Source organism: Aulostomus chinensis, chromosome 1 (assembly GCF_037954235.1).
Source record: "Aulostomus chinensis isolate RoL2024-O1b breed Wild chromosome 1, RoL_Achi_v1.0, whole genome shotgun sequence".
Taxonomy (NCBI): Eukaryota; Metazoa; Chordata; class Actinopteri; order Syngnathiformes; family Aulostomidae; genus Aulostomus; species Aulostomus chinensis.
In genome coordinates, this window is record NC_141320.1 from 37493139 (window position 1) to 37520077 (window position 26939).

The 26939-nt window shown below is 44.8% G+C and overlaps 5 non-coding genes across 5 annotated transcripts; 2 read left to right on the forward strand and 3 right to left on the reverse strand.

Moving 5' to 3' along the window:
- Positions 1–956: 956 nt before the first annotated feature.
- Positions 957–1038, reverse strand: trnal-aag (transfer RNA leucine (anticodon AAG)). Its single transcript has one exon. It is a non-coding gene; the product is annotated as a tRNA-Leu (tRNA).
- Positions 1039–14947: 13909 nt separating this feature from the next.
- On the forward strand, positions 14948–15021 carry trnan-guu (transfer RNA asparagine (anticodon GUU)). Its single transcript has one exon. It is a non-coding gene; the product is annotated as a tRNA-Asn (tRNA).
- A 2073-nt stretch (positions 15022–17094) lies between these two features.
- On the forward strand, positions 17095–17167 carry trnar-acg (transfer RNA arginine (anticodon ACG)). The gene has a single exon. It is a non-coding gene; the product is annotated as a tRNA-Arg (tRNA).
- A 1770-nt stretch (positions 17168–18937) lies between these two features.
- On the reverse strand, positions 18938–19019 carry trnal-aag (transfer RNA leucine (anticodon AAG)). Its single transcript has one exon. It is a non-coding gene; the product is annotated as a tRNA-Leu (tRNA).
- Positions 19020–21027: 2008 nt separating this feature from the next.
- On the reverse strand, positions 21028–21110 carry trnal-cag (transfer RNA leucine (anticodon CAG)). Its single transcript has one exon. It is a non-coding gene; the product is annotated as a tRNA-Leu (tRNA).
- Between the last annotated feature and the right edge of the window lie 5829 nt (positions 21111–26939).

A 26939-nucleotide genomic window follows, 5' to 3' on the forward strand; every position in this document is an offset into this window, starting at 1 on the left:
CGTCCTGGAGTTCATTCAGCCTGGAGAAACAGGTGCTGGTTCCTTCTTTTACCAGGCAGGAACGGGCAGCAGATCCAAGCTCAGTAGGTGCGGATGTCTGCTTTGACTGGTAGGAGGAAAGAGAGCAGGAGAGCTGGTCAGAGACAAAGACAGATCATGAAGAAGGAGTGCTGTATTCTGCTAGCACATGCTAGTGACAGTCAGAGATCAGGAGTCTCAGCAGGGAAAGATTCATCTCTTATTTCAGAGGACAATTGGATGTTCACTGGAAGACTGAATGTTTGAGGGTCAGAGGTGAAAAGAGGACAAGTGCACCTGTTGTGTGTGATGGGGCACCAGCATGGAGGAAGTTGGAAAACATTTCCAGCTAAACAGCATGAAACTTCAAGTAAAGAATTAAAATGATTTAATTCTGTGTTTAACTACCAGGCCTCTGGAATAAAACCCAAGGAACAACTGACCACCTCACCATGACTTCACCCTGATAACCAGGAGGTAACCTGGTAGTCAGAGCAGCGGTGCTCAGGTCTGTGGACTCAGGAGGGTTCTTCTTCTGGTCCTGGGTTTGAAGACATCAGCAGCCTTGTTGGAGTCAACTGGGATGTTCCTCTCAATAGACAGCAGCATTAAATCAGAGAGCCTGTCTGCTCCATGGCTCCTCCTGAGCTGGTCCTGGATCAGCTTCAGTTTGGAGCGTCACCGTTACACTGAAGCAGAGGTCACTGGCAGTGCTGCATATACTGGGAGGAGCCTGTGGCTCTGGGTACACTGTGCCCATGTTGTTGGCTTGAAGGCAGCTCAGCGTTACTGCACATTGTTGTTTTGGAGAGTTCAAGATGAGGAGAACACCTCAACTTCAGGACATTTTCTTCCCAGAGTGATAAAAGCAGCCAACACCTGCAGCACAGAGAGGCTGGCAGAGACCTGCCACACCTCTCCAGAGACCTGGGACATGATGGCAGTGGTGGGATTTGAACCCACGCCTCCTCAGAGACTGGAGCCTTAATCCAGTGCCTTAGACCACTCAGCCACACTACCTCACTGAGCTAGTCAGTGAGTTGGTCTGCTAAAGGCATGTTGAAGAGAAAGTAACAATGATATCAAAATGATTCTGAAGGGGGACTCCTTCCCTCCACGGTCACAGGAAGTGACAACAGCGCTGCTAGAAGCAGGAAAGAAATGGTAAAAGGACTCAGTTTGTACAGAGCCTTTCTACCTCAGCAGCCATGCTAGCAAACCCCCTTTGTTTGGTTGTTGTTGTTTAGTGATTGTGTATGAACACACAGGAGAAGTTGAGCATGAATCTGTGTTCCTGTTCACTTGAATACATGCAGGAGTGTGAGGTGGAAATACTGTTTATTTTTGCATCTCCACCTTCCAGATGCTGGTCTCCTTCTGGGGTCCTGACTGACCTCCACCTTGTGTTCTGGATCCACCTGAACTTATGGTCTTTCCAGCTTGTCCATCTGTTCAGCCTCACGTCAGTGTCCAACTTGACCCGAGCCTACTTGCACCCACAAACTCAACCAGAAACCTGGGTGTCATGATTGATGACCAACTGACCTTTCAGGTTCATGTGGCCTCAGTTTCTCGGTCTTGCCGTTATGCCCTTTACAACATCAGGAAGATCAGACCCTTCCTGATCCAACAGACCACACAGATTCTGGTTCAGGCTCTTGTCATCTCACGCATTGACTACTGCAACTCTCTTCTGGCAGGCCTCCCTGCATGCTCATTCAAGCCTCTGCAGATGATCCAGAATGCAGCAGCACATCTGGTCTTCAACCAGCCCAAAAGGACACATGTCACCCCGCTGCTGGTTTCTCTTCACTGGCTTCCAGTGGCAGCCAGGATCAAATTCAAGGCACTTCTCTTGGCTTACAAAACAGTCACAAGAACAGCTCCAGCCTACCTGGAATCCCTGATCCAGGTCTACTCTCCTCGCCCACTACGCTCTGCATGCGAAAGACGCCTGGTGCTTCCAGCCCAGCGCTGCTCCAAATCCCTAGCCAGACTCTTCACTTCTGTTGTTCCCAAATGGTGGAACAAACTACCGAACTCTGTGCGTTCTGCTGAGTCCCTCTCTACTTTTAAGAGACAATTGAAGACTCAATTGTTCAGAGAGCACCGAGGCACTTAACCTGACTCTGCTCCTCTTTGTCCTGTGGGGTAGAATCAGTCAGAGGGTCCAAGACCCAGCACTTAGTGATTATGTAGCACTAAGTGTGTTGTATGTCTGTTATATTAAAAAAAAAGAGGGGGGCGACACTTCTTCTGCCGCTAGATGGCGGTACCTGTGACCAAGTCACCACTGTAGTACTTTTGTGCTTCCTTTGGACTTTTCCTTAATTAGGTCTTAATTCTTTCTTGTGTTGTACGTTGCTTTGGACAAAAGCGTCTGCTAAATGAAATTGTAGAAAGGCAGTGACATCAAGACAAAACCTCCTTACAAAAGGTGATGGTCACGTGATTTAACCTTCCTCCTGTGTGAGGTTTTAAATGCAGCAAAGAACCACATCAATTTGTGGACTGCATCAAGGCTTTTTGACTTTGTCAGGAAGCTCTAGTTCAACCAAATCAAACCAACAAATGTTCACTGAATGATCAAATAGTGAGGGTCTGTCTGGACCAGTGATCAAAATAGGATGATGCAACAATCAGAGCCAAACCTTAAGTCAGAAGTGCACTGTCAGCAACACTGCCAGCAGCTCCTCTCCCAGTCATGGGAGCTTCAGGGACTCTAAGCCTTGTTCTCCTATCGACCTGCACAACACCACAACAAACAAAGACTGCAGGTCCAGTGTGGTCCTGATAAGACCACTGGACTGCAGGGTCCCAGTATCACTGGTGACAATGATTTTACCAGCTGGGACCTTGGACAAGAACTTCTCAGAGGAAACTCATCATGGAGGCTCAGTGAAGAAAACTAGACCTGAGCTGCCTGCTGGAACCTAGCAGGTGAAGGACAGAGCTCCACCTCTTTAGAGACACCACCACTGTGGGCTCATGTTGGCAAAAGAAGTGGGTCAGTTTTTGACACACACATGTTGTTACACACGTAGACTTTTCCTCCGTTTTTGTTTTTTACTGGTTTTGAACCAGTAACTGGTTTCTGTTGGTTTGATTTGCTTGACTGGTTGTTGCTTGTTGACCTTCTGTCACACCCCAGACACGGGTATGGGTAGTGTGAGACCCAGACATTAAACCATTGATGGCAAAACACGACAGAGTTGCATAAGTTGTAACAATATTTCCCCAGTTGTGATACACAAATGTAATAAAGCAGCTATATACAGAAGGGACCAGAGGTCTGTAATAAAAATAATCAAAACTCAATAACAAGTTCAAAACAAAAGCATAATAACTCATACAAATTAATTTAGCAAAATGCAAATCAAATTATTTAACAATGATCAAACACATACATTCTATGTTTTAGCAGTTACTTTCAACAAGAATAAATCAAATATGCATATTCTATGTTTTAGCAGTCACAACACTTTCAACAAGAATAAGTCAATGCACATATCAACCATGGTTTACTCTTAGCTTAATCAATAGAAAGAACATCATAACTTGGAAACAATAGAACTTTTGAGAAACAATATTCACCTCTGGACCTCAGCAATGAGCACCTCACCCCAGCAGAGTTAACAGCAGACTGCCTTGTAAGCCCACTCTCACCCCTTATATACTCTCATGGCCCCTCCCACCAGACAGACCAAAGACCAGTTAAGGGGAGTTGTATTGTTTTCCCAAATTGTTCTGTGTACCTTAACATACAGCAAAGAAACACCATGTCCTTCAGTGACCATATATATCTGCCACTTTGCAATAAACAAATGTCCAGTGTCCTTCATTGACCAAACCCATTCACATGTCCATGTACTGTTCAAGTTCCCCTGTCTCCGGACAGGGAATGGTTCGCCCCAATTTGGGCGTAGCCTTCGACGCCTACTTAAAGGCTCCAGCCCCACCCTGACTCTTTTAGGATCCAGTTCAGAGCCCTGGTGAGGGAGAAGGTTGTAATTTGTTTGTTTGATGCATGGTTTTGTTGAATAAATGTCCTTTAATGTTGCTGGTTGTTTCCGGGTTTGTCCATGTTATCCCACCAAACAATTGTGCACTTATTGAGGTGGGTTAGGGACAAACAGTGACAGTGGGGTCTAGACTGTCACACCTTCCAAATCCATATTTTGGGTTCTGGCTTGTTCTGCTTTTCATTTTGTGTTTGTATTAAAGTTCTGTTGCTGAAAAAGAGACTTTTTTTCTCTTTTTCTTGAAGTAAATTTATGAGGGTCTAAACTGACCCATAACACCATGGATGTTCCGATAGTTAATGATATTAAAATGAATACTAAATCAAACCAATCCATGTCAGAGATGTGTTCTAACACCCTCAGTAACGGTCAGGAAACACAACAACCTTTGGTTTATTTCTAGGATTTTCTTGAGGTTCATTTTACCATTTTTTTAACTGAAATCGAGGGTTTAGTGACTAAAAAAAGGTCCAGAGGCCCACAACTAAATATTCAAACCAATATTTCCATGGATAAGGAAGCCTAACAAGGAAACAAGAGATGGAAACAACTTGGAGGATAGAAAATTGTTTGTTTATTTGACAGCTGATTGAAGACGTGGGTCAAAACTGACCGTTAACATAGAGATGGGAACAGAAAGCTGACACTAGAGGAAGGTTCCAGCTCTGAAAAAGGAGTTTGATCAAAATATTGAACTGCCAGTAGAAATGTCCTTTTGTATGTTGACCTTTGTTGACAGAAGTCACTTTAGCTTGGCAGTGACAAGAATGGCTGCTAGCTTGACAAAGAGCTGCACAAACCAGGTTCAAGCTGGACTTTGGACCCTGGTATCTGCAACGACTCCATCAACTCCGAATCTAGCAGCTCTGCTGGGTCCAACTATTTTACAGAACATTTGACAGACCTGTGGAGCAGTGAGGACACACATGAGTTGATCACATGATCCACTGAAGCACCATTTTACCTGCCACTGAGGCCAGAGAGAACCCACGCAGGAACAGGGAGAACATGCAGACGCACACAGCTGGGGCTCCAATCTGGAACCTTCCTGCTGGGAGGCAGCAGTGCTCACCACTGCACCATTGTGTCCCCTGAAAATGCCACCAGATCGTTTGGATTCTCTGTAAAATGAAGTACACATGAACATGAAGAGGTTTTCACAGGGCTGGTGAGCCAATGGATGGCATGACCATGGGCGCTGCTGGGGGGGGGGGGTACATGGGAACGGTTCTAAGGGCCCGAGCACTGACAGGGGCCCTCAGTGGGGCTGTAAAGTAAAAAAAAAAAAAAGATCATTTAAAATGATCTAATTAAACATGGTTGTCGATTTCCATTACTTTTTTCTTGAGTTCTTCATCACATTGTCATTTCCCCCCCCCCCTCTTGCACAATGGTGCAGTCCAATTCAAACCCGCGAATGCCGCTCTGAGCTCCGTCACTCTGCCGCTGCTGCAGGTGTGCGCTCACAGCCGCTGAGTCGCTGATGGACGGTGTGAGAAACGAGCGGTAATAATGAAGTCTGGTTGGCTCAAACGAAGAGGAAGACGGGAGAAAGAAGAGAGGAAGAAAAGAGGCAGACAACTGGTCCCTCAGTTCTTCTCCAAGAAGGTAGGCTCACTGGCCTTGAGAGTTCTAAACGCTCGTGAATGAGAACAGGGTTCTGGTGAACGCGGCCCGATGAGCCAACCAGGAGAACAAGTTTACAGCGAGCGGTGCAGTGCCAGTTCTCATTTAAAAACGCTGCCTTTGTCGTCATGGTGAACAAACAGCTGAAGTGGGTGAACTTGCGAGATAAACTGGACTCAGTACAAGATAAAATACTACGTTCTGCTGGTGCTGAACTCATGACTAATCGGTGCCTTCAATATGCACAGATTCAGCTTCAGGAGGACACGCCCACCCAAACTACTGGAACCAGGTTTGGAGAAGGAGCTAAGCAGTACATAAAGGCTGTAGGATTCTAGTTTTTAAGGCCCTGGTCCATCAGTGCTCTGCCACAAACCCAACTTGTGGGTTGGGGGCGTGTGGGTATCCCTATGTGGGTCTAATCTGTCACACATTCTTTATAGTTGATTTCTTTATTGTGTTACTTCCAGCCTTCATCACAGTTCAGTTAAATTATTGACTGTTAGGGGAACTCATGGAAGGCTGAGTGTGAGTTCACTACAATGCATCTCACTGGCCTGCATCCCTGAAACAGTGCAGTCCATTCTGCCACTCTCCCTTCTGACTGCACTCGTCCTGATCTGCTCTATGCAGTCTATCAAATGCAACTCCAGAGCATTTTTGGAGAGGTTTGTGTGCACTTTGGATTTTTTTGCCCTCTGCCCGTTACGGTTGCTGGTGGAGGAAGGGCATTCAGTGAACTCAGACTGATCCTGAGTCACCTCAGGTCGACCATGGGGCAAGAGAGCCTGAAGGGTCCTGCAACACTTTCAGCTGAAAGGGAATTGGCTCGCTCACTGGACTTCAAATATTGAATTTGTGACTTTGCTACAAAGAAGACTCGGCACCTCGACCTGGGCATTGAAGTCTTTACTGTGTGAGCAGTGTAAGTGAAGATGTCTTCATGTTGTTTGTATGTAGTGGAAATATTTTGGTGATGAACTTGAAGTACAAAAAGGCAGCAAATGGCAGGGAAAAGACAAAAAAGGATTGGAATTGCTTTTATCTCTGCACAGACTGGGACAGAAAAAAAGGCAGCCACTCAGTGAAAGCTGGAACCCCATTGAGACGCATTATTTTGAAACGTGGTGAAACCTCAACGAGCTGGTGGGAGAGGTGGGGTGGTGCTGGTGCTGGGGGCTTGTCTCACATGTTTTTGCCCCTCGACCCTCTTCCTGTACGTTGGGGTTTACCCCGGTGGACGAAAGGGTTGCTTCCCTGCGCCTTCGGGTCGGGGAACGGGTCCTGACGGTGGTGTGCGCGAATGCTCCGAACACCAGTTCAGAGTACCCACCCTTTTTGGAGTCCTTGGGAAGAGTACTGGATGGTGCTCCGGCTGGGGACTCCATTGTCCTACTGGGAGACTTCAACGCTCACGTGGGCAACGACAGCGTGACCTGGAGGGGTGTGATTGGGAGGGACGGCAGGCCCGACCTGAACCAGAGTGGTGTTCAGTTATTGGACTTCTGTGCAAGTCGCAGTTTGTCCATAACGAACACCATGTTTGCTTGAAGGATGCCCACCGGTGCACGTGGCACCAGGACACCCTAGGTCGCAGGTCTATGATCGAGTTTTGGTCAGATTCTTAGTTCAAATCAACACAACATTCAGCACTTCAGAAAGTTTTCCAGGCTTTGTAATTAAGTAACTTGTAATAAGTTTATACGTTTATTTAAAGTCACACAAACTCATGGTCCATGAACAGGCAATGAAAAGTCTGACAAAGAAGGCAGTTATGATGATGGGGGGGGGGGGATTTGGGGGGCAAAATTTGAATCTTTCAAGGGGCCCAAAATTTCTGGCGGCGCCCCCGGTCCGGTGGATGAATGCTGCTGCATTTTTCAAATTTATTTCTGTGCAGAAATAAATTACACCACCTGTTTGGGCGAATACCAAACACTGAGTCTCCTTCTCCCACTCAACACTCAACACAACGCAGAGCAGTAGCAAGGGTCTGCTGAGATGTAGGCCCAGACCGGCTCCATGTACACGAGGTGGTAAAAAGACTAACGCGGTGCAAGTGAAAAAAGCGTGATGCAACAAACAAAAACAAATGCATCATCACATTTTGCGCCGCAAACAGAGAAACGATGCATCGCACAACAGGAAGCGAACCAAGAAAGCGGCTCCAAAATGAAAACGCTGCAAAACCAGTTGCCCCCAACGGAAGTGCACCGAACCTGCAGGGGGCGCTCTCAGCCCAACAGCTCAATGCAGAGACGCGTAGGAGAGGAGACGAGACGGCTGACAGACGTTTGGTTTCCAAGAAGAGCGGGAAGAAAATCAAGTTACGGCGTAGCGTGGTAATGTGACTTTATTTGACTGTGTTTACATAAAATTAACTTAAAATGCTAATTCAAAGATATCACTGTACAACGCCTCACATTACGGGACGTTCATGTTATTAACATGTTCACGCTGCCCCTTTGCTTGTCTATTGTGAGCCTGCTTGCTGGTAGCGATGAGATAAACTGAGATTAGAGACTGATTATCGTTCAAATACTACATTCAACCCTCTATCCCAGGCGTCCAAGCCTGTCCTCTTCTTTCTAATTTCAGATGTGCTGTCCATTCTGTGGCGCCGCAGGTAGTGACCACATTAATCAGAGCCAGGAGGACTCCTGACGCCAGTTTGACACCAGAATAATCGGTCATCACGTCGGCCAACTCATTCCGCCCTGCTGGGAGTCTGAACCCTGACACCTTCAGGAGTGGAGCACATGCAAATCAGAGAGATATCCTTTGACTGTTGGTAGATGAGCTGCTGCTGCTGCTGCTGCTGCTGCTGCTGCTGCCTCACGCTGTGGGGGCGGTGCTATGCTGAATCTCCATTCTTCTGTCAGGGTTTATTGGAGCCATAAGAGCACCTCAGTTTGTAGGAGCACCCTAAAATGCACATTTCTTCTACTGGTCTTAGCACACAGCTGTTTTGTGCTGATGTGAGGAATGTTTGTTGTTATTGTTTAGAGAACAAGTCTTCATGCAAAGTGGTGTATTTTATGCAAAGAGAGAAAAATGGGGATTTATTCGCATATTTATTTTATTCTGAGTTAAAACACTAACAATGTTGATTTCACCAAAAACTGGTGAGGTTATTGATTTAAAGCATGTTAAACATGTGAAATAGTTGATATTTTTATTGACACGTTGGTTAAACAGGAGCAGTTTAATATGTAATGGTATTCTTATTGTGTCAAAATATGCTGAGCGTATTTTTTTTTTTTGTGTGAGAGTGAAATAATTTTACTGTGAATTCATTCAAGAATTGAATTCAAGAAATTGAACCACAAGAGAGAATCTTCATACAAGTACTTGCATTCAGCAGGACTGAGTGCTTTGCTCATCAGGTCTAAAGTTGTTCAACAACAGAGAAACAGAAGAGAGATCAGTCCTGAATGAATCACAACAGAGACTGGAACCCTGTGTCTTTAGATCAGTGGGGGCGGTCCACAAGATTCCAGTAGATTCCAGAGATGGTGAGCCACCCAGCTTGATTCCAGACACCAGTGTCTACATGCTCTGGAATAGCAGGTGAACCATCTGCTCTGTGGTAGGATCACGCCAGGCATCTGGATCGGCACCAGCTCCAGTTTACGGTAGAAAGAATGCACTCATTGCTACTTTCAATCTCAGGGATTATTAGCTTTGGAACTCACAGATCAAACCCCACTTGATCTGAAGGAACTCTGACCTGGAGCCTGTGAACTTTCAAGGTTAACAAAAGTGAGAAAACTCACATGAGGACACTTTATTTTCTTAAAGGGCCCAGTTCATTATTGTTCATATGAATGTATTTTTGTGTTTTATGTGGTACAATCTTAGAATTACAAACCAAAACTAAAGTTGCAATCAACTGTAACATCTGGTGTTAAGGTGGAGATGGCACTCGAACCCCTGCTCCACATGAACCCAGAGAGACATGGATATTCCAGGATTGGGTTACAAAAGCAAACAGAAACCTGCATCAGGAGGTTTTATCAGGGTCTGGGGTCAGAAGGAATAAAAACATGAGAGAATCAGGAACAACCTTCATCAGGAGGGTTACCAGGGTCAGCAGGAAGACAAACAAGAGACAATCAGGAACAACCTTCATCAGGAGGGTTACCAGGGTCAGGGGTCAGCAGGAATAAAAACATGAGACAATCAGCAACAACCTTCATCAGGAGGGTTACCAGGGTCAGGGGTCAGCAGGAATAAAAACATGAGAGAATCAGGAACAACCTTCATCAGGAGGGTTACCAGGGTCAGGGGTCAGCAGGAAGACAAACAAGAGACAATCAGGAACAACCTTCATCAGGAGGGTTACCAGGGTCAGGGGTCAGCAGGAATACAAACATGAGACCATCAGGAACAACCTTCATCTGGAGGGTTACCAGGGTCAGGGGTCAGCAGGAAGACAAACAAGAGACAATCAGGAACAACCTTCATCAGGAGGGTTACCAGGGTCAGGGGTCAGCAGGAATACAAACATGAGACAATCAGGAACAACCTTCATCAGGAGGGTTACCAGGGTCAGGGGTCAGCAGGAATAAAAACGAGAGAATCAGGAACAACCCTCATCAGGAGGGTTACCAGGGTCAGGGGTCAGCAGGAATACAAACATGAGAGAATCAGGAACAACCTTCATCAGGAGGGTTACCAGGGTCAGGGGTCAGCAGGAATACAAACATGAGACAATCAGGAACAACCTTCATCTGGAGGGTTACCAGGGTCAGGGGTCAGCAGGAATACAAACAAGAGACAATCAGGAACAACCTTCATCAGGAGGGTTACCAGGGTCAGATTTATGATTGAGGGGAACAAACCACTCTGATGTCTGGGTTCATCAAGGATATCATTAAAGAAATCCTAACTATCTGGCCAGTTAAATTGATCCTAACTGTTCTTCAGATATTGTGCTGGTAATGTCATGTAGTTTCTTTTCCAATGTAACTTTGTCGTTCTGATGTGTGTATTTTTACTGCTCCAACAAAGCTGTTCCTCTTCTGGGTAAATCAATCTTTCAGGCAATCAATAACTGAGTGTCTCTGATGCTGTACTGTAGTATTGCAGTACAACAACACTCTGATCCTTCCTTTTCAAATGTTTTTATTGTGTTTCTCTTATCAGGTGTTCAAAATGATGACAATAAAAATCAATAATTGATATTCAGCTTTGTTTCAACAATAATAACTGATCAGAAATGAGGCCTGATGGCTGCAATAGCAGCTTTGTGCTGTTCAGTGACTCCTGCTATAAAAAGGAGTCAAGGCGGTCTTAAAGATGTGAAAATGTTCCAAAGATCCTTCATGTTGGTCCTGAACAAGATTGGTGACAGGCCTTTTTTCAAAGGAGCTCCAAAAGGCTCACTTAACCCTTTGAGGCCTGGCTGAGACACGAGGCCTGTTGACCTTTGACCCTGTTGCTCTTTTGCTCTCATTGGCCTCTCCAGTGGGTACAGACCTGAAACTTTATGAAATCCTAATCTGGTGGAATAATTCTAGAACCCCCTCCCAAACAGGAAGTAGCTTCAGGAAGGAGGTGGGGCTTCAAAGTTTTAAATATTGGTTTCTGGCAGAGGTGTGAACTCCTCCCAGAAATCTCATCTCATTTGGAGCAACTTTGACCAGTTATGATGCTTCATTTCAAGACTTTACTGGACTTTGCCACGCCCTTTACGGACAGCAGAAAGGACTTAGGGGGGTCAAACCAGCACAGATGCGATCCTTCGAGAACAGAACAACACACTCAAATTTCAACTTCCTAGGTTCAAAGAGAAAAAACTATCCCCTTGTGAAACTGGGCAAAATCAGGGTCTGGGACTTCTGCACTCCGAGAGCCTTTTGGAGCAGAATTGAGGATCAAATCTGGGTTCTGGTGTTTGTACTTGGGCTACATCCACCAAACTTTACACACATAGTGTGATGCCCCAGAGTAGCATGTGCTGGGAATTTCAGCCATCTAGGTGCTAAGGGGCCCAAGCACGGTCCCGGGGCATCCACTAACCCTAAGGGGCTCCTCAAAGTCTGGCCCCTCTTCCCTGGTTTCATTTGAGCTGAAGCCACCAAAAGTCACACCAATGGTGGATGTCAGTGAGAGGACTGATTCTGACATTTTCAGCCATCCAGAAGTTACAGAGCTGAAACACAAGACCCCAAAGCCCCTTCCATGTTTGTTGCCAGAGATATCGTAGTCATGACTGTGCACCTCCTTTATGAAGAAAAACAAAACAACTACTGCTTTGGGGCTTGTGTTCAGCGTTATTATATTATATTATTATATTATATTATGTGTGTAAAGTTTGGTGGATGTAGCCGGATGGGCCGGTGTGAGCAGGCATTTCAAAATATATATTTCTGGTAAAAACGCAGGAACAGCGGTTAGTTTGTTTTTGTGTTAAAATGAGAAACAGACCCATCCAGTTGTAGTGCCACCACTCAGCGGCCGCCTTGCAGTCAGAAGCCATGAAGAATGTTGCCCAGTAAGAGGAAGGAGAAAGGAGGAGCCGAAAAAGAGAGACACCGGAGAAGAAAAGCAGCCGAATTTCCAAAACTCGACGCGTTCTTTCCAGGGCTGGACTGGGAAGAAGAGACGTCAGGTGTTGGAACGTGTAGTGGAAGAAGAAGGTCTCTGAGTAGTGAAAGAGTATCACTCTTTTAACATGGTTACTGTCTTCCATGTAGAATACTGCACTTTATTTTAATTTTTGAAACTTCAAAATGTGCGCATACATCCTCTGGTATGGCGTGTGCTTACACATATCGTGTAAATAACCATGGAGGGCTGCCAGGGATGAGAAATGCCAGGGCCATTTTTTGGTCCCAGTCCAGCCCTGCTTCTTAACCTGCTCACGGTGTCCTGTCAGCTGTCTTCCCTCAAGGAGGAGGCCAGTCTTGCTCTGGAGCAGTTTCAAAAATAGGCCTCAGCACACTGCCTCTGTGCCATGCCTCTCTCATGCTCCTCTACTCTTTGGTGCACATGCCTCCAGTCTGTCAGGCCTCTAATGAAGACACTTGGATCACTGGGCTTGCTAAAAGCAGGGCAAACAAAACAAAACAAAGCATGACGTTGACCACAATAAGTCAGCCATTTCCACGTCGTGCCGTCCGTTCTAATGAAGAGCCTCTGGACGACAGGGTTTATGGAATCTTGTTGAGGATGAAACTTAAAAAAATCAGTCCTCTGTGTGGAAGAAGGGTGACTAAAATAGTCTCCAACTGTCTGATCTGACTCCTCCATTTCCATTGCAACAGCATGGCTTGACTAAGAGAAAGAGAGAGAGCTGAGAGATTTCATTGGACGAGCCCAATGTCCTTCAAGAAAATCAACCAATGGGCCGCGTTTCGCGTCTCCGATACCGTTACGGTCGATTAAAAACTATACACTTTTGAAAAAAAAATTATGACAGTTATGGGCCGGCCCAAAGATGTGCATCGGCCAGATGGCCAGTCCAGCCCTGGGTTCACCCTTGATGGGTCACCAGTCCATCCCAGGACCAACACACACACACAGACAGACAACCATTCACACTCACAGTCATTTAGAGTGTCCAGGTAACCACTACCCTCTTGATGTCTTTGGACTGTGGGAGGAAGCTGGAGAACCAGAGAGAACCCACACAGAGACAGGGAGAACCTGCAGGAGGGGTGAAGGTCGATGAGTCCGGGAGACGTTCAATAATGTCCACAAACTTTGGCACCAGGAAGACAGCAGGTGGTGGCTCCTGGGAGTTCAACAGACCTGATGATTGAACCACCAATCACAAGGATTTCAGCCTCCATTGTAAACAGAGAGTTTAGATGAGAGAGAACCTGCTGTCAGCCTCACCAGTCAGGGCAGTGGCAGAGGCAGCAGAGTTGAATGAAGCAGGATCACCTGGCAGGTCTCAGCTGGAGGTGATGACATCACTGGCCTCAGTCCTCACCAGTGCTCTGCCTCGCAACAGGGACGATGGGGAGAAACCAGTAGAAGCACTCTGAGAGTTGGAGACAGCAGGAGGAGAGAGACCACGACAGAGTCACCCATGGGAAACTGTTGGATCCACTCAGGACAGGCTGGACAGACACAGATCAAAGACAGAATTGATGATGTCATCAGGAGGCTTTGATAGTGTATTTATTTGTACCTAGAATTCTGTCTTTGATCTCAGGAGGACATGAAAGAAACCCAATAGAGAAAAGTAGAGGAGAACATTCAGCTTCATTAGAAACACTTGAACTGTTGAACAGTAGAATTTGTTTGAAACAGTTTACAACACTGAGTGACAGGATTGAAGAAGGAAGATTTTGGTATTTTCAGTTTAATTCTAACTTAAAACTGGGCATGAACATTTTTAGTCGTTCATATTCTAACATACAGAGGAAGTCATGACTCCCTTTTTTTAACCTGTCCTGTTCAGGAAATGGAAATGGAAATTTAGCTGCTATGTTGAATCAGAAGAACCTTTTGAAGTCTACTTTTGCTTCAGTCAGAAAGTGGACTGTTGTTAACTCTCACAATGGTTGGTGATTGTGGAGGAAGACAAAATCCTGATGAACCTCTTTTTAACAGACACACATTTCTAAAGACACTGGATCATTTTATTTTTCTTCTTTTAGCAGAGGATGGTTTCGATCCATCGACCTCTGGGTTCTGGGCCCAGCACGCTTCCTCTGCTCCACTCTGCTCTACCATTGATGGTGCCAGGAGGCCTAAAAACACAAAACACCAATTCAATCCAGGACCTTGGATCCTAAACTGAAACTCCATCACACGGTGGCTCTGCTGGGGCTCCCACAGGTGAGTGAGGCTGAGCTCCAGTCTGCTCTGAGGAGGCAGCAGACATCTGCACCACTCAGAGGTTTGGTTGGTGGCTTTGACAAAATCCCAACAAACTCAAATCCTGTTGAATCAGGAAGTTCTAGTTGAACTCTCATCCACGTCACATGACCAAGAAAACCTCCTCTTTCATTCAGACCAGAACTGACAAACATAGAAACATTGTTTCAGCTTCTGATCAAACAATAACATGTTCTTGATTGTTTGTCATGTTCTATTAATCAGACTGATGATCTCTGGATGTTCTAGGAGGTGTGTCTGTTTCTGATGAAGCCTGTTTGGTCTGGGGGGGTTCAGATGGTGGGGCTGTTTCAGTTCTAGTGCTGAAGGCTTTCACCATGACAGCCAGACTCTCCTCTGTCCTTCATGGTCCCTCAAATGTGCAGTGTGGACCTCACACACTGAATTTAGCCTGAAAACTCTTCATGAAAAGCAGGTGACTCAGAGTCTCTGTGGCGCAATCGGTCAGCGCGCTCGGCTGTTAACCGAGAGGCTGGTGGTTCAAGCCCACCCAGGGACGATGAACAGGCTCTACTGGTGCTTAGGAGTCGCTGCGTTAATGATCTGAATGTGGACGGATAGATTGACCCTCCACAGTAGACACCTGTGACAGATCTCTTGATGAGAAGTGTTAAATTTAGTCGTCGTGTGTCATGCAGTGTTGAGGAGGCCTGCTGGCTGTGGGTAAAGTGGGGGCTCAGAGTTTGTGGAGTCGGCTCTGGAGTGAAGGGGGTCACTGTTTGGTTCTCAGATGCTCCAGCTCAGGTTAGCGAGGTGGTGGAGAAACCAGTGAGAGCTCTGCCAGCTGGAGCCTCTTGGGTCCCGGGAGGCTTCACTCCTGGAGGTGGAAATGATGAGGAGTTTTAAAATCTGCTCCTCTTTCACGCTGACTTGTTTTCTAGGGTTCCCTCTTTTATTCTCCTGGAGATCAAGAGGATCCTGCCATGTTTGTCCAGGAGACCCACAGCACAACAGTCAGTGAATGGGGATGCAGGCAGGCTTTTAATGGGGGTCATTTGAAGTCCCAAGTCCAGTTGGAGCAGAGGGTGGAGTTTGATTCTCCAGGAGTTTTTGTTGTTGTTTTTTTTTTTACCAGTTTCTTTTGGTTTGGAGGAAATCATTCCAGGTGTTTGAAAGAAGGTGAGAGCAACTTTGGCAAATGTTCAACTTGTGTTTTTAAATGTCTTTGCACCAACAAATGGTGGACAGGACAGCTTTTGAGACATTTTAATGCCACTGTTCAACACTGAATCTGCTGGTTTCCTGTTTTTAGGAGCTGATGGGAGCTGCACAGAGAAGCTCTTTGAGACAGGAACCATTCAGAGCTCCACCCTGCTTCTTCCAGCAGGATCCACAGATCCACCAACACACCAGCTGTTTGATGAGTGGAGGCTTTTGACCAGGATTCCTAGACAGCACAGCTGGACTCACTCAACAGCTAACTTGTTAGCACCGACTAGACAGGAGCGCTTCTATGGTTTTACTCAGTGGTTCAATTTTTTAAAAGATGTCCCATTCAGCCTGTGGGTTTGAGTGATCACTCTTCAGTCTCCTGTTCTGTTTTATTAAAATTTTCATTTAAAAGCTCCTGAGAGAGAGACAGAGAGAGGGGGGAGAGAGAGATAGAGGGAGGGGGGGAGGGGGAGAGAGAGAGGGAGAGGGGGGGTAGACAGAGAGAGGGGGGAGACAGAGAGAGAGGGAGAGAGGGGGGGAGACAGGGAGAGAGAGGGGGGAGGGAGATAGAGGATCAAACTGATCTCAAACTTGACTTCAAAATTCTGATTATAATCATTTTTACTCCTTGATAGATTCATCACTACAGTGTCATAGAGGGTCCATTACTATTGCAGTATATTAAAGAATATAAGAACGAGGTTACCATTCATGTAAATATAATATTTCATGTATTGCAGTATATTTTCAAAGATATAACACTTTAATTTTTTTAATAAGAGAGACTTTAATGTGAGACTTTAATGTCTGTCTTTGATCTCTAAACTCTGACTCTGATGTCATGGTGGTGACTGAACTCTACCCCCTGACAGACTGAAGGCTCCTATTGGTGATGTCATCATAAATACATGAAGGTCTTTTTTCAATGGTATAACATTAAAGCTCATCTTAGTAAAACAATCAAGTTACCTGAACTAAATTCTTGAAAAAATGACTGTCACTGACTTAAATAAATCAAATCTACTTCAAAGTTCCTTCTGTTGTCATAAGTCAGCCATTTTAAGTGTACTTGTAGTTCCAGAACATTCCAAGAGGAGATGATATGAATCATTTTGTTCGATGAACTCAGTTCCTCTGCTTTGATGTTGGTGGACCGAGGGGAGTTTGCCTGAACCTGCTTGAACCTGCTTGGACCTGCTGGCTCCTGCTCAGTCCCTCACTCAGCCTCACTCAGCCTCAGCAGCACCGCTCCACTGAGGACTGATTCAGGTTCCTAGCAACCAAATAGGAGGAGAGCTGAACCTTCTTGCTGGGAGGCCACAGTGCTGACCACTGCACCATTGTGTCCCCTGAAAATGCCACCATGTTGTTGGGATTTTCTGTAACAGCAAGCACACATGAACATAGCAGCTTCTTCACAGGGCTGGTGGTGCAATGGATAACGCGTCTGACTACGGATCAGAAGATTCTAGGTTCAACTCCTGGCCAGCTCGCTTTAAACTTTATACTGAGAAGATGAAGTGAGAACCACTGATCAGAGTCACTGAAGTCCTCCCAGGTTTCCTCCTTGTCTGCTGGAAACATGAACACATGAATGATCCTGCTACCTCTCATGTTAAGCTGCACTTGACAGTGACAGCAGGAGAACAAAAATCCCAGTGTGTCATCAACATTTCCTGTCAATCAATGATAGAAGCTGTTGAATTTCTGGATCAGAACAAGGAGAAAGGAGCCCCAATGAAAGAGTGATGGTTCTTGATTCTGATTTTGTTCTTCACTCCTACACCAGAGAGTGAAAGTGAGGGCTGGCTGGGAGCAACTGCCTGCTTCAGAGTGGGAGGAGCCTCAGGACTTTCCAGTGAGAGCTGCAAACTTCCACCAGCGCCCAGTGCCAGCAGGTCTTCATGATGGAGCTGAGAAGAACACAACAACACCAGAGCACTGGAGAGGAGCACAACACTTCTTTGCTTCCTGGCCACTCTCATGTCTGTCTGTCCATCTGGAGTTGGGGGGAGGAGCTTCACATGTTTTTTCTTTTTTTAAAAAGGGAATGACATGACTTCCTCTGCATGTTAGAATATGAACGACTAAAAATGTTCATGCCCAGTTTAAAGTTAGAATTAAATTTTAAGTAGAAAAATCTTCCCTCTTCAATCCTGTCACTCAGTGTTGTAAACTGTTTCTAACAAATTCTACTGTTCAACAGTTCAAGTGTTTCTAATGAAGCTGAATGTTCTCCTCTACTTTCCTCAATTGTGTTTCTTTCATGTTCTCCTGACATCAAAGACTGAATTCTAGTTACTGTCAAAGCCCTGATGACATCATCAGGAATTCTGACCTGTCCAGGGTGAACTCTGAACCCACGCCTCCTCAAAGACTGGGGATCTGCTGACCCTGCCTCTTGAACAATGTCACCTGGGATCGCCGCCCCCCCCCCCCATGACCCTTAAAGGATAAGAACAGAAAGTGGATGGAGGGATGGACTCAACACTGAAATCAGCTGATCTGATCCACATTCTAATGTTTCCTGTCCCTCTTTAGGAGTCAGGAGAATAGTAGTGTATATAATAATGTATATCCAACCTTGTAGTATCTTTCCAAAGCTTTTAGTATTTCTTCTTGTTTCTACTTGTAGTTTTAGTGTCTGGATCTTTTCTTTTGATGTCCTGCTGTCTGCTCTTTGCTTTTGGAGCTTCCTTCAACAACTACCAGGCCTCCTGGGTACTGTAGGAAACATGGTCAAGTTCTTCTGACTTCTCCAGGAACGTCCTGCTCTCATTGGTCTGTCTTCATTTTGACTCCTCCCACTGCCACAATGACCAGCCTTTATACTCTTGGTGACTGGGGCCCTGGTTGCTGCAGGCCTCAACACCAGCCTGTGGTTGTGAGCAGTGCAGAACAGAACTGACAGTATCTCCCATGCAGGACCTGGGTCAGCGCCTGGTGCCAGCTGGGGCACCGCTTTAACCTGGACCCCTAGAAGATCTTCTCCAGGAACTGGCCTTTTTCAATTGAAACAGCGTGAAACTTCAAGTAAAGAATTAAAATTATTTAATTCACAATGAAGCCTCTGTCATAAAACAGAGGAACAACTGACCACCTCCCCATGACTTCACACTGATCACCATGAGGTAACCTGGTAGTCAGAGCAGTGGTGCTCAGAGGAGGGTTCTTCTTCTGGTCACAGGTTTGAAGACCTCAGTGGAAGAGAGAGGAGAGGCAGTAAGAGACCTGCCACACCTCTCCAGTGACCTGGGACATGATGGCAGTGGTGGGATTTGAACCCACGGCTCCTCAGAGACTGGAGCCTTAATCCAGCGCCTTAGACCGCTCGGCCACACTACCTCACTGTGCTGCTCTCTGAGTTGGTCTGCTAAAGGCATGTTGAAGAGGAAGTAACAATGATATCAAACTTATTCTGAAGGGGGACCCCTTCCCTCCACGGTCACAGGAAGTGATGACAGCGCTGCTAGAAGCAGGAAAGAAATGGTAAAAGGACTCAGTTTGTACAGAGCCTTTCTACCTCAGCAGCACTCAAGGAGCTGAACAATGTCCACTCATTCACACACACTCACACACTGATGCTGAAGGCTGCCATGCAAGGAGCCAACCTACTCATCAGAAGTATTTAGGGGTTCAGTCTCTTACTCAAGGACACTTTGACATGGTCACTGGAGAAAGTGAGGATCAAACCAGCCACCCTTTGGTTGCCAGATGGCCACGCTACTCCTGAGTCATGTGACCTGGATAAGAGGGTGAACTACAGCTGATCGCCATGCTAGCAAACCCCTTTTGTTTGGTTTGGTTGTTGTTTAGTGACTGTGGATGAATACACAGGAGAAGTTGAGCATAAGTTTGTGTTCCCTGTTCACTTGAATATGCAGGAGTGTGAGGTGGAAATACTACTTGGAGGAGAATGAGAGTTCAGTCTCAGCGCTATGACCTGTGCTGACACTAAAACATGTCAGCCCACAGAACAAAGATGGCAGTCCTCTGGGAAAGCAGGTACATCACACATACATGAAGAAACCCTACAGGAAACAAATATGTTGCCAGAGACTTTTACTCTGTTTTTGTTGTTTACCCAAGTACAGGATTGGAGGGAGACTGATGGTCGCTGTTTGGGTTTTTGGAAAACAAGGAGGCTGTGGGTTCAAGCTGGATTCTCAGAGACGATTTCCCCAACCTCTACATTGGCATCTCCACTGTCATCCAGTCATGTGACTGAAGTCATCCAGTCATGACTGAAGTCATCCATTCATGTCAGTGATGTCACTTGGCAGGACTGTCATTGCCGTCTCATTCTAGAAAAGAACCCAGACTCCACCTGTGGCTCCATGATAACTGATGGACCTCTGGTTGGAGGCTGGACGATGATGTTTGGACTGGAAGGAAAACTCCTTGTCCAAATTCCATTGTGTTCAAATTTAAAGTCCCACAATAAGAAGTAGCTGAAGCTGACAGGTGGAGGTTTGGAACTACAAGATGGTGATGTTTTCTTGACTTGATGCTCTGACTGTCAGGGTAGATGACAGCTTCTTCTGCTGCTGCATCTGAGTGGCTATGATTGGAGCTTTTACCCTCCAAGGTTGTTTGGTTCCAGGGGAAATTCTAAAATTCCAGTCCCCAACCTGGGCTGTTCTGAAACTCTTCTCCTGAATCACTCCTGAGCTGCAGCAAGAAAAAATACCAGTGCCAACCAGATCAACTTCATGGCTGCTAACAGCCTCAGACACTTGATTTCCATCAATCTGGAGCCAAGAAGGCCCTCACCTGTGGTTCTCCTCCAGGAGGGTCCAGGTTCTGCCATTGGGGCTCCTGGTGCCACTGCCAGAGAGCCTCAGCTGCACACTGCAACATTTCAACAGGAGATTGACATTCCTTCAAATGTCCTGACATCTGATTCCAATGGTTCTGTTCCATATTTATATTTTAAAATGAATCACACAATGAAAGCTGCCTCAGCTGCTTTAAGAGAGAGAACAAGCTAAGAGATCTGAAACCAGTAAAATATGCTTTTCTGTGTGCAAACTAGTGAGGGGCATGGAAGGATATTTTACCACCAATACAGAACCCAGACTTTAGTCATGTGATGAGATGGAGACTCTGATTATGAAGTTAATCGACAAAATGTGACTTGAAAGAAAATACATTTCTTCAGCAGACTTTGATCCAACATTGAAGTTAGATTTTGGTGGCTGCTCCATGTTGGAGGAAACCAGGCCATAACAGGGAAGCTCCTTTGCCTCCTCTGCTGCCAGTTCAACCACTCACTCCCCTCAGTGGAGAGCAGCTTCAACTGGGTTTGGAATGTACCATTGTGGATGCATAGGAATGTGGAGAAAATGTCCTTTGTCAGAAGTGGGATTCGAACCCACGCCTCCAGGAGAGACTGCGACCTGAACGCAGCGCCTTAGACCGCTCGGCCATCCTGACAGACACTGACAGTTGCAGACTGAATTAATTCACTGACAAAGTAGAATTTTTTCCACAGGAGCTACTGGCTCATGAGTTGTTGCATTTATTGTTAACATTAAACACACAGTCTGTGTTCATGGCAGTAAGAAAGGAACGAGAACATTAGAACCACATTGCATCTCTTGATCAGTTTGTTACATGGGACACATTCCAGACAGGAAGGTCCCACCAAGACTTGAACTGGGATCACTGGATCCAGAGTTCTCACCCTTCCACCATGGAACCAAACACAAGGAGGAGGTTCCTCTAAATACCACTTGACATCACCTGCAATCAACCTGTTGATATTTGGAGGTTCATCTTGCTCTTGTTCCAGACTACATTGGCAAAAGGATCATGAACCACAAGGAAATCATGGAACTCCAGATTGATTCAGGACTTTCTAACTCCATCGTATGACCTGGGAGCAAAGACTGGCCAGGCCTTCCTTAATTTATCAGTTAATTACTGCTTCAACAAACATGCCACTTAATTAAGTTACCAGAATTTCTCTCATTGAAAAACCCACCAGCCTGATTTCTTGACATGACATGAAAAATTCTCCAAGAACACACAGTTGGGTGGAAAGATACCAGGTTAACCAGGAGGAGTCCTGTTCCTGAACCATGGATGGAACAAAGTCCACTGGAAAACTCAGCAGTTCCTGAGTGCCAGATCCATCCAGGAGCTTGGGTCTCCCCTTGACTGTGGAGATCCATGAGATCAAGGAGGACAGAGGAAAGAAGGATCCTGTTGGAGATCTCCTCCCTTCTTCCTCCACTTCACTACTACTTGGATGTCAGGAATATGAGGTACTTTACTCAAATGACTTATTAGGAGTTTCCTGTTTGACAAGAAGGAAGTCAGAGGTTCATCCCTCACTTGTTGGTGGTGCCCTCAACCTGCTGAGAGCATCACTTAGTTCTCTACAGAGAAACATGGCAGCTCTGCTGAAGGCTGCAGGAAACCTGCTGGAACGGAGACTTGGACTCAGGTCACTGGATTCAAAGTCCAGGGTGCCAACAGGTCCACCAGGGCATCTGTGCTTTACTTACCGTGTAAAAAGGACCACAGTGGTCGTCTGGTTTTAATTTAACAAACAAATACGGTTTGAAAACTTTGAGACAGAGACACAGGGCTCTTATTTGAAGGGCCATGGGATGGGAAATATCCCAGACCTCAGAGATCAGAGCGCTCACTTTGATCTCAGGGTCCTGACTTTGGGGGTTCTTCCTTTGGTCTTCAAATACTTGTGGTTTTTATTGGCAGAACTTTCAACTTGCATGCAAAAAGAGAATCACAGTCAATGTAAACCCAGCAGACAGTGTTTATTTCTAATAAATCAGACAATCGCACAAATGAGAATGAAAGAAAAAAAACAATAAAATGTTTTAAAATCCTTCTCCACTCTAAAGCTTTTTAAAGTTCATTTGAAGGTTCAAAGGTGGTGGTGAGGAGGTCACCCTGATCCTCCCTGTCGTCACTGCCAGGATTCTTTCTTCTTGTGCTGTGGTTCTTCTGATGAAGGGGGCGGGATGTTTGCTGTCTCAGTCTCCACCAAATGTCCTCTTTAGGACGCCACAATGTGGTCTCTTCACTGCTCCATCTTCCCTGCATCGGAGACACCAGCGTTCCTCCTGGTGCCGACCCCATCGTCCTTCTACCCAATGGTGCGGCCATGGATCCTCAGAAGAGGCTGGGATCCTTTTCTCATCAGAGCCAAAGTTTTTCCTGGAGGGAACAACAGGAGCTTTGTTGTAATGTTTTGCTCTGTGTTTCCTGCTTAGAGTGTCAGGATCTGTGACGCCATCTTGTGGTAGTGGATCATCATCTTGTTGTGTGGTAGTGGATTCATTGATCTGCTGTTTCAACACATTCAAGTTCATTATCCTACAAGTCAAAGTACATTTGGTGTGGAGTTTTAGTTTCTGGCCTCAATCATAACGTGTGCCTTTCTTCTTCATGAACATTTCTCAGCTTTGTAAGTTTATTCTAGTTTTTCTTCCTCACTTTTCTATTCCATTGTTGTTGAAGATTCTACTGCAGGTTGGAGTTCCCTGTTGACTGAAGCAGAAACAGGAACAACAAGCTGGAGGCTGTGGGGGCTGATATTAAAGTAGGAGATGAACACATCCAGGTTAGCATCCCTCTCAGAAGCTGCTACTTTAGCTCTTCAGAATACAGCAGCCTAGCATAGCTTCATCTGGCCAGTTAGTGGCCCACTTTGTCTGGGATATCAGGTTCAGGGTTCTTCACAGCTCTGAATGAAGGCTTTCTAAAGTGTTAACCAGTACTCCAGTTGTAAAAAACAATCAGGGGGATGGTAGATTTTGATGTTTAGGAACAGATCATTTGTGCTGATGACAGCGCATCAGGTGAGAGACCAACAGTGTACCCTTACTCCTCTCAAACAACAAGCATGCTATGGATATTACCTGTCTGCTACTCCTGTCATTGATCTTGACCAAGCCCCCAGGCTGACACTGCTACCACTGCTCCTACATAGTTAAGTCAAATGCAGAGGACATTTTCCCACCGGGTGCAAGTGCAACTTCATACTCATGCTACCTATAAATCTGGGAATTCTTCTATATTTTGAAACAAAACATTCTCAAGTCAAGTCCATTTTAATGAAAGTGCAAGAGCAAAAGAATGAAACAAATGTACTGTGGCAGGATGGCGCTACACTCCCCACCGTGAGGGGCAGTGTGGCAGACGATAGTGAGTGGTCACCTAGCAGTAGACCTGGTCCGACCCTTCTCCGTCCTTTCCACTTCCTCTCCCTCCTTTACAGAGCCGACAGCCGTGCGTGGTGGCGTCTCGCTGGTCAGCAGATCGGTTACAAACAAAGGTACCTCAAAACCTCAAAATAATGCTACAGTGATGTTGGAAGAATTGCTCATGATCTCAAAATGATGCGACAGTAATGGAGGAAGAGTTGCTAATAACGTCAAAATAATGCTACAATGATGTTGTAAAAATTGCTAATGAACTCAAAATGATGCGAACAGAAATGTAGTGAAAGTTTCGAATAACCTCAAAGTGATGCTGACAGTCATGTCGTAAGTGTTGCTACGAACCTCAAAATAATGCGACAGTAATGTAGTAAAAGTTGCTACGAACCTCAAAATATTGCGACAGTGATGTCCGAAGAATTGCTAATGAACTCAAGATGATGCTAACAGTAATGGAGTGAAACTTTCAAATAACCTCAAAGTGATGCTAACAGTAATGTAGTGATACTTGCTAGTCAACTCAGTGATGCTTACAGTAATGAAGTTAGTGTTTCGAATAACCTCAAAGTGATGCTGACAGTCATGTAGTAAGAGTTGCTACGAACCTCAAAATATTGCGACAGTGATGTCGGAAGAAATGCTAATGAACTCAAGATGATGCTAACAGTAATGTAGTGGTAGTTGCTAATCAAGTCAGTGATGCTTACAGTAATGTAGTTAGTGTTTCGAAAAACCTCAAAGTGATGCTGACAGTCAATTAGTAAGAGTTGCGAATGAACTATATTTACTACTACAGTGATGTCGTGAGAATTGCTCATAAACTCAAAATGATGCTAACAGTAATGTAGTGATAGTTGCTAAAAAACTCAAAGTGATGCTGAAAGTAATGTAGTAAGAGTTGCTCCGAACTTTAAAATAATGCAACAATAATGTAGTAAAAGTTGCTACGAACCTCAAAATAATGCGACAGTGATGTCGGAAGAATTGCTAATTATCTCAAAATGATGCGACAGTGATGTAGTAAGAATTGCTAATGAACTCAAAATGATGCTAACAGTAATGGAGTGATAGTTGGTAATAAACTCAAAGTCATGCTGACAGTAATGTGGTAAGAGTTGCTACGAACCTTAAAATAATGCAACAGTAATGTAGTAAAAGTTGCTACGAACCTCAAAATATTGTGACAGTGATGTCAGAAGAATTGCTAATGATCTCAAAATGATGCGACAGTGATGTCGGAAGAATTGCTAATGAACGCAAAATGATGCCAACAGTAATGTAGTGATAGTTGCTAATCAACTCAGTGATGCTTACAGTAATGCAGTAAGTGTTTCGAATAACCTCAAAGTGATGCTGACAGTCATGTAGTAAGAGTTGCTACGGACCTCAATATAATGTGACAGTAATGTAGTAAAAGTCGCTACGAACCTCAAAATATTGCGACAGTGATGTCGGAAGAATTGCTAATGAACTTAAAATGATGCTAACAGTAATGTAGTGATAGTTGCTAATCAACTCAGTGATGCTTACAGTAATGTAGTAAGTGTTTCGAATAACCTCAAAGTGATGGTGACAGTCATTAGGAAGAGTTGCTACGAACCTTAAAAAATGCAACACTAATGTAGTAAGAGTTGCTACGAACCTAAAAATAATGTGACTGTGATGTCAGAAGAACTGCTAATGATCTCAAAATGATGCGACAGTGATTTAGTAAGAATTGCTAATGAACTCAAAATGATGCTAAAAGCAATGGAGTGAAAGTTTCGAATAACCTCAAAGTGATGCTGACAATCATGTAGTAAGTGTTGCTACGAACCTCAAAATAATGCAACAGTAATGTAGAAAAAGTTGCTACGAACCGCAAAATATTGCGACAGTGATGTCGGAAGAATTGCGAATGAACTCAAAATGATGCTAACAGTAATGTAGTGATAGTTGCTAATCAACTCAGTGATGCTTACAGTAATGTAGTAAGTGTTTCGAATAACCTAAAGTGATGTTGACAGTCATGTAGTAAGAGTTGCTACGAACCTCAAAATAATGCGACAGTGTTGTCGAAAGAATTGCTAATGATCTCAAAATGATGCGACAGTGATTTCGTAAGAATTGCTAATGAACTCAAAATGATGCTAACAGCAATGGAGTGAAAGTTTCTAATAACCTCAAAGTGATGCTGAAAGTCTTGTACTTAGAGTTGCTACGAATCTCAAAATAATGCGACAGTAATGTAGTACAAGTTGCTACGAACCTCAAAATATTGCGACAGTGATGTCGGAAGAATTGCTAATGAACTTAAAATGATGCTAACAATAATGTAGTGGTAGTTGCTAATCAAGTCAGTGATGCTTACAGTAATGTAGTAAGTGTTTCGAACAACCTCAAAGTGATGCTGACAGTCATGTAGTAAGAGTTGCTACGAACCTTAAAATAATGCGACAGTGATGTCGGAAGAAGTGCTAAAGATCTCAAAATGATGCGACAGTGATTTAGGAAGAATTGCTCATGAACTCAAAATGATGCTAACAGTAATGGAGTGAACGTTTCGAATAACCTCAAAGTGATGCTGACAGTCATGTAGTAAGTGTTGCTACGAACCTCAAAATAATGCGACAGTAATGCAGTAAAAGTTGCTACGAACCTCAAAATATTGCGACAGTGATGTCGGAAGAATTGCTAATGAACTCAAAATGATGCTAACAGTAATGTAGTTGTAGTTGCTAAGCAAGTCAGTGATGCTTACAGTAATGTAGTAAGTGTTTCGAACAACCTCAAAGTGATGCTAACAGTCATGTAGTAAGAGTTGCTCCGAACCTCAAAATAATGCGACAGTGATGTCGGAAGAATTGCTAATGAACTCAAAATGATGCTAACAGTAATGTAGTGATAGTTGCTAATCAAGTCATTGATGCTTACAGTAATGGAGTGATAGTTGCTAATCAACTCAGTGATGCTTACAGTAATGTAGTAAGTGTTCCGAATAACCTCAAAGTGATGCTGACAGTCATGTAGTAACGGTTGCTACAAACCTTAATATAATGCGACAGTAATGTCAGAAGAATTGCTAAAGATCTCA